Source organism: Erinaceus europaeus, chromosome 19 (genome assembly GCF_950295315.1).
Source record: "Erinaceus europaeus chromosome 19, mEriEur2.1, whole genome shotgun sequence".
Classification (NCBI taxonomy): domain Eukaryota; kingdom Metazoa; phylum Chordata; class Mammalia; order Eulipotyphla; family Erinaceidae; genus Erinaceus; species Erinaceus europaeus.
The window spans coordinates 33679384-33687356 of record NC_080180.1 but is presented as its reverse complement, the minus strand read 5'-3'; the positions used below and the strand labels follow the sequence as shown (position 1 = coordinate 33687356).

General features: G+C 43.6%; 1 non-coding gene across 1 annotated transcript; it reads left to right on the top strand.

Annotated features, from left to right (window-relative positions):
• The first annotated feature begins 7053 nt into the window (after positions 1-7053).
• On the top strand, positions 7054-7177 carry LOC132534804 (small nucleolar RNA SNORA3/SNORA45 family). The gene has a single exon (XR_009546502.1). It is a non-coding gene; the product is annotated as a small nucleolar RNA SNORA3/SNORA45 family (small nucleolar RNA).
• Positions 7178-7973: the final 796 nt, after the last annotated feature.

Genomic DNA, 7973 nt, shown 5'->3' with positions numbered 1-7973 from the left:
TGAGTTCACATCCCAGCAGCATATGTACCAGAGTGATGTCTGCTTCTTCCTCTCTCTCCTCTTGTGTCTCTCATTAAAAAAATAATAAAATCTTTTTTTTTAAATCCAGTGAAGATATAACACCAAGATTTGGGAATGAGAGCAAATCAGTCAGCAAAACAAATATTCATGTTGGGCCTTTTTTTTTCATTCTTTTATTTTTTTTCTTTTCTTTTCTTTTATTTATTTATTTATTTATTTATTTATTGCCTCCATTGTTATCGCTGGGGCTCAGTGCCTGCATTAAGAATCCACAGCTCCTGTAGGCTATTTTTTACCTTTTGTTGCCCTTGTTGTTTATCATTGTTGTTGTTATGACTGTTATTATTGTTGTCATTTTTGGATAGGACAAAGAGAAATCAAGAGAGGAGAGGAAGACAGAGAAAGGGAGAGAAATATAGACACCTGCAGACCTGCTTTACTGATCGTGAAACAACCGCCCTGCACATGGGGAGCTGGGACCTTGAACCCCGATCCTTGTGCTGGTCCTTGCGCTTCGTGCCATGTGCATTTAACCTGCTGTGCTACCTACCACCCAGCCCCCTTCTTTTCTTTTTTAAACAGAGCACTGCTGAGCTCAAGCTTATTGTATATGGTGGTGATGCTGGGGATTGAACCTTAAGACCTCAAAGCCAGGCATGAAATTTTTTCAGTTTTTTAAAATATATTATAAAATAAAAATGTTTCTTTCCGTGTGTTTATGATTCAGTTCTAGAGGTGTTACTAAAATTTCAAAAGTTCTTTATCAAAGTTTCTTTCACACAAGCTGTAGAGTCTAAAAGACTCTTCTAACAGATTAATTTTGACTGCATTTCAAGGCTTTGTCTGTATCCTCCTAAGTACATTTCTGGGGCTGGTTGTTTTGGGATACAAACATGTCACACTAAGTTCTCCAGCCTCATACCTTCATGCTCCCACACCTAGATGGTCAACAATGGCTTGATTAAGCAAGGAAGGGAGTGTGGGCTCTAGAAAACTATCCCACCAAACTCAGAACAAATGCATCCACAAACTGTCTTCCTCCAACCAGCACCACTGACATATAGGAATCAAGACTTGTGGAATCAGAATAGTACTTCGACTGTGGCCTTACTTTTGAAAGTGTGTGTGTGTGTGTGTGTGTGTGTGTGTGTGTGTGTGTGTGTGTGTGTGTGTGTGTGGTGTGTAAAGGTGAGCGTAGAGGTGAGCGAAACCAAAACACCTCTCTGCTATTTAGAAGGTGTTGAGTTTTGTCTTTCATGTTAGTATGCAGAGCCAAGGATCAAGCGAGGACCTCACACATACAGATCTACCTCCCCAGATTGTTTTTTTTTAATTTTCTTAAAATTTGGGGGTCGGGTGGTAGCGCAGCAGGTTAAGTGCACGTGGCACAAAGCGCAAGGACCGGCTTAAGGATCCCGGTTCAAGCCTCCTGGCTCCCCACCTGTAGGGGAGTCTCTTCACAGCTGGTGAAGCAGGTCTGCAGGTGTCTGACTTTCGCTCACCTTCTCTGTCTTCCCCTCCTCTCTCCACTTCTCTGTGTCCTATCAAACAATGAACAACATCAACAATAACATTAATAACCACAAGGGCAATGGGGGATGGCCTCCAGGAGCAGTGGGTTCATGGTGCAGGCATTGAGCCCCAGCAATAACCCTGGAGGCAAAAAAATTTTTTTTATAATTTATTTCTTTATTGGGGAATTAATGTTTTACATTCAACAGTAAATACAATAGTTTGTACATGCATAACATTCCCCAGATTCCCATTTAACAATACAACCCCCACTATGTCATTCATCATCTTTCATGGACCTGTATTCTCCCCACCCACACACCCACCCACCCCAGAGTCTTTTACTTTGGTGCCATATGCCGCCAATTCCATTTCAGGTTCTACTTCTTTTCGTTTTTTGTTTTTTTTTAAATAATTTATTTCTTTATTGGGGAATTAGTGTTTTACATTCAACAGTAAATACAATAGTTTGTACATGCATAACATTCTAATTTTTTTCTTAAAATGTATTTATTAGTGGATAGAGACAGAGAGAAATTGAAAATGGAGAGGGAGATAGAGAGAGAGAGAGACAAAGAGATACCTGCAGCTCTACTTCACCACTCATGAAGCTTTCCTCCTTCAGGTGGGGACCAGGGGCTTGAACCTGGGTTCCTTGTGCACTGTAGTGTGTGCACTTAACCAGATGTGCCACCACTTGGCACCCCCAGCCTGATTTTGAAAGTCTTACTACAGCATATGCATGTAGAGTTAGCAAGATAGCTCACCCAGGAAAGTTTCTGCCTTGTCACCTTTCACATTGCACTGGGAGAAGAAACTTCAGTGTCATGATGTTTCCCTCACTTCCTCTATCTCTTTCTCTCTATATAGGAAAAAGTCATCCCAGAGCAGTGAATCCCCAGTGACCAACAGCAACAGCAAAGCATATGCATATGACTATGTGAGCACGTTGCTAGAGTCTCCCCACTGCAAGAAGACAGTGCAAGTAAGGGACCCTGAGGCTTAAGCTTCCTTAGCTTGAATGTACTTTTTTAAATGCAGTACCAGGGCCTCCCAAATGCAAAATACCACTGCTCGGTAGCCTTCCCAAGGCCGATTTTCTCATTTTTTCTATTTTAACGAGAGAGGGAGACCCCACATACAGAGGAGAAGCTTCACGAGTGGTGAAACAGTGCTACAGGGGTGTCTCTCTCTTTCTCTATCTCTCCCTTCCCTCTAAACTAGTCACTCTATCCAAAATAAATATTAAAAATATTTTTAAAAGAAAGAGAGGAGAGGGGGTGAGACAGAAAAGGAGAGTGTAGAGAGACACCACAGCACCACTCCACCATCCATGGTGCTCCTGTGTTTGGCTAGGACTCAAACCCAGGGCCCAATGCAGGATAGCATGTGCCCTCCAGCATGAGCTGTCTGCTAGGCCCTTGACTGTCAAACTCTAGGTGCATCTTTGTGTTTTTGTGTCCTTAGAGACTCTTTCACTACCACCTGAACCCACAGTCAATTTCTCCACTGACCTCATCTTTCCCACATGCCTGGCCTAGTTCCTGTGAAGTGGACTTCTGCTTTGTCTCCTCCTCCTCCTCCTCCTCCTCCTCCTCCTTCTTCTCTCTCTCTCTCTCGCTTTCTCTCTCTCTCTCTCTCTCACCAGAGCCTGCTGTTCTGACCAGTAACTCCAGTGCAGTACTGGATCATCTTTCATTTATGGGAAGGCCATTTGGTCCTGAATGATCACAGTCCACCTGTTGGACTTTGATAACCAGGGACTCATTCTCCTATCTCGATTTTATATTTGGCTTAATAGATAGGACCCAGCTGCCTCCTCTTAGAAATGCACCGGGGATGGGAGTCGGGCTGTAGCGCAGCAGGTTAAGCACAGGTGGCGCAAAGTGGAAGGATCCCGGTTCGAGCCCTGGCTCCCCACCAGCAGGGGGGGGGGGTCACTTCACAGGTGGTGAAGCAGGTCTGCAGGTGTTTTTCTCTCCCCCTCTCTGACTTCCCCTCCTTTCTCCATTTCTCTCTGTCCTATCCAACAATGACAACAACAATAATAACTACAACAACAATAAAAAAGGGCAACAAAAGGGAATATATATGTATACATATATATATGTATATATATATATATGTGAAATGCACCGGGAAGATAGTATAATGGTTATGCAAACAGATTCTCATACCTGAGGCTCAAAAAGTTCCAGGTTTGATCCTCTGCACCACCATAAGCCAGAGCTGATCAGTGCTCTGGTGTTTCCCTCTCTCTCTCTCTCCATCTCTCTTAAAATGAAATGAAATGAAATGAAATGAAATGAAATGAAATGAAATGAAATGAAATGAAATGAAATGAAATAAATAAATGTTTTGAGTGGTCTGGGAGGTGGAGCATTGGATAAAGCATTGGATTCTCAAGCATGAGGTCCCGAGTTCAATCCCCGGCAGCACATGTACCAGAGTGATGTCTGGTTCTTTCTCTCTCCTTTCTCATTAATAAATAAATAATTTTTTAAAAAATTAAATAAAATGCTTTGAACTATCAATATTATTTGAATCATAATGGAGCATGTCCATACCCTTTGGGCCCTATGCCTTGGGCACCATTCCACATAGTTCAGTCCTTGGATATCCCCAAATGTCAGATCCTTCCTGCCCTGATTTCTGAGCCAATCACAACTGAAACAGCATATAAACAGCTTAGATAACCTTAGCTCTACTCCACTTCTTTCCCTTAGGAAAGATTCATTTGTCACCTCCCTCTACAACCCACATGCAACTTTGCTTCCAACAAATGTCACGATTCCACTCTGTAGACACATTATCTCAATGGGTTCCCAATTACAACACTCAAATGACGTTCAGCTGTGTCTTCTGAAAATTGCTGCAATGTGAAAACGCTCGTTTCCTTCTTCCTAGTCTCCTCCTCCTCCTTCTCCACCTCCTCTTCCTCCTTCCTCTTCTTCTTCTCTTTCCCTTGCTTTCCACACTAACTCACCTACTCACATTTCTTAGTCTTTGCCCCAAAAATTATTGCTTAATTTTAAACTTCCTTTGTTGATCTAATTCTTGGTTCTTTCCTTCCAAACAATCTCCCTGAGCTGCAGCTGCAGCCCTTAGCGAGGACTCTCAGGTCTACTTCTCCAGTTTGGAATTGATCCCAATCTCCAGTGATTTCCAATGTCTATTTAGAGATTCATACGTATGTTCTTCCTGGTTACCAAACACACATACCAAAGCTGAACTCCTAACCTCTGCCTATCACATGCTCTTTCTCTCAAACTGTAGCCTGAAAAAAAAAAAAAAACTAATAAAGTAAAAATTGGAAATTACACTTAAAAAATAAAGACAAGGGGAATAAATGTTTTTCCTCTTGTGCCCTCAATCTCAGTAATGACATAGTTACTCACCCCGGGCCAGAAATCCTAATTTTTTCCTGCTTTCCTTCAACAAATCCACTGGTTCAAGTCTTATCAGCTTTTTTTTTTAATATTTATTTTATTTATTTATTCCCTTTTGTTGCCCTTGTTGTTTTATTGTTGTAGTTATTATTGTTGTTGTCGTTGTTGGATAGGACAGAGAGAAATGGAGAGAGGAGAGGAAGACAGAGAGAGAGGAGGAGAGAAAGACAGACACCTGCAGACCTGCTTCACCGCCTGTGAAGCTACTCCCCTACAGGTGGGGAGCTGGGGTTCGAACCGGGATCCTTATGCCGGTCCCTTGTGCTTTGCGCCACCTGCACTTAACCCGCTGCGCTACAGCCTGACTCCCAAGTCTTATCAGCTTTAAATTCACTTGGGGAATAACTGGTGGAACACCTGTTTGAGCACACACATTACAACATGCAAGAAGCCAGGTTCAATTCCCTGGCCCCTACCTGAAGGGGAGAAGTTTCACAAGTGGTAAAGCAGAACTACAGGTGTCATTCTGATGTTCTCTTTCTCTCTCTCTCTCTCTCTCTCTCTTTTGTTAAAGATTTTCTTTATTTATTAATGAGGAGGAGGAGAGAGAAAGAAGCAGACATCACTCTGGTACATGCTCAATTGGGGATCAAACTCAAGACCTCCTGCTTGAGAGTCCATCCCCTTATCCACTGCATCACCTCCCTGACCACTTTTTTTTTTGGCCTCCAGGGTTATCCCTGGGGTTCAGTGCCTACACTAAGAATCCACTGCTCCTGGAGGCCACTTTTCCCCTTTGTTTCCCTTGTTGTTTATCCTTGTTGTTGTTGTTGTGTAACCTGCGGCGCTACCGCCCAGCCCCCTCATGCTCTTTTTCTCCATCTTCCCCTTCTGTGTCTATTTCTCTGTCTCTAGCCAGTAAGTTAATTAATTAATTTTTTTTTAATTAAGGAATCTGGGAGTCAGGCGGTAGCGCAGCGGGTTAAGCGCAGGTGGCACAAAGCCCAATGACCGTAAGAATCCGGGTTGGAACCCCCAGCTCCCCACCTGCAGGGGAGTCGCTTCACAGGTGGTGAAGCAGGTCTGCAGGTGTCTCTCTTTCTCTCCCCCTCTCTGTCTTCCCCTCCTCGCGCTATTTCTCTCTGTCCCATCCAACAATGATGACAACAATAAAACAATAAGGGCAACAAAAGTGAATAAATAATAAAATATTAAAATAAATTAAATAAATAAATAAATAAAGGAATCTACACCCCTGTGCACTGTGTTTCCATGGCCATGGCCCAGACCTCTGGACCAGCCCACCATGTTCCTTCTTCCTTTGTTATTCTATTTTTAAATTTTTGGCACCAGAATCATCACTGTTTGGATTCTATACCTGCATGATTCCTCTACTCCTAGCGAATTTATAAAAAGAAAGAAAGAAAGAAAGAAAGAAAGAAAGAAAGAAAGAAAGAAAGAAAGAATGGAAGGAAGGAAGGAAGAAGAAACAGAGGGGGCAAGGGCAGAGAGAGAAGAAAGTGTGCAGCTCTGCTGCTTGGAAATCCTCCCCTCACAGGTCCTCCTGTGTGCTAAGGGGTTTTGAAGCCCCCTGTTATATATGGTAGAGTGTATGATCTGCTGGATGACCCATCTCTGCCACCAGCACCTATCTGCTTCCTTTTGTACAGACTTCTACTGTGAAGCCCCAACCGATTTCCCTGTAGCCCAGTACCCTCAGTTTAATTTTTCTCCACACTTTTGACTTTCATTTTTTCTGCAGCATAGATAGCACATATCATTCTTTTTTTTTCACATGTCACTTTTCTATTTAAAAACAAAAACAGGGGGCCATGCGGTAGCACAGCGGGTTAAGCGCATGTGGCGCAAAGCCCAAGGACCGGCTTAAGGATCCGGGTTAGAGCCCTCGGCTCTCCACCTGCAGGGGAGTCACTCCACAGGCGGTGAAGCAGGTCTGCAGGTGTCTATCTTTCTCTCCCCCTCTCTGTCTTCCCCTCCTCTCTCCATTTCTCTCTGTCCTATCCAACAATGACATCAATAGCACAACAATAATAACTACAACAATAAAGCAGCAAGGGCAACAAAAGGGGAAAAATAAATAAATATTTTAAAATTTAAAAAAAAAGATGTTGCCGAGACCAGAGTCTTGCCCGGGCATGGCGGTGCCCCGGCGTGCTGGGGCCTCGGAGAGCAGCCGCTGGCCTATTCGCTGGCCGGGGCCCCGTGGCCGGCCTGTCTCCCAGCCAGGGACAGGCGGGCGGGACAGACGGACTGTCGGACCAGCGGGTGGGTGCCCGCCCGGGTGCCTGCCCCTGGGCCGGGCTGTGACTGACGGCGCCACCCCTCAGAAATATAATATAAAATAAAATAAAATAAAATAAAATAAAATAAAATAAAATAAAATAAAATAAAATGATGTTTAGGATCAGATGGTGGTGTCCACACTTGAACAACCATTACCATGCTCAATGATATGGGTTCAAGCCCTTAGTCCTCACCTGTGTGTGTGTGGGGGGGGATGGGGTGGAGAGTCACAGTTAAGCAGTGCTGCAGATGTCTCTCTCTGTCTCCTATCTCCTCTCTATTTCTCTCTGTCCTGTTGAAAGGAAAAAAGAAATGAAGAAAATGGCCACCGGGAGCAGTGGATTTGTCTGCAATCACCAAACCTCAGCGAGAACTCTGGTGGCAATTAAAAAATAATGACTAAATAAAATCAGATTTTTAAAAATGTCCACACTTAGAAGAGAAAAATTCATAATACTCAGTGTGAACTTGAATATCTCCATAATATCCCCCCTGACTAGTTTACCTGCCCTGTGGCTCATGTAAATATCCAGCACATGACATTCTGGTCAGCTGGCCACACAGACCTTCCCCATACCCAACCCACCCAGTTCCATCAGCTCCATGTCTCCCCTCTCCTGAACTACCCACCCTCTCAGCCTTCCAACAAAGCTATCTTCTTAGTTTGACAGAATCCTCCTTTCCTTAGAGCCACAGCAGTGGCTTGGAGTAATATCCATTTTAATGACTGTTGTGTGGTTCAGATAT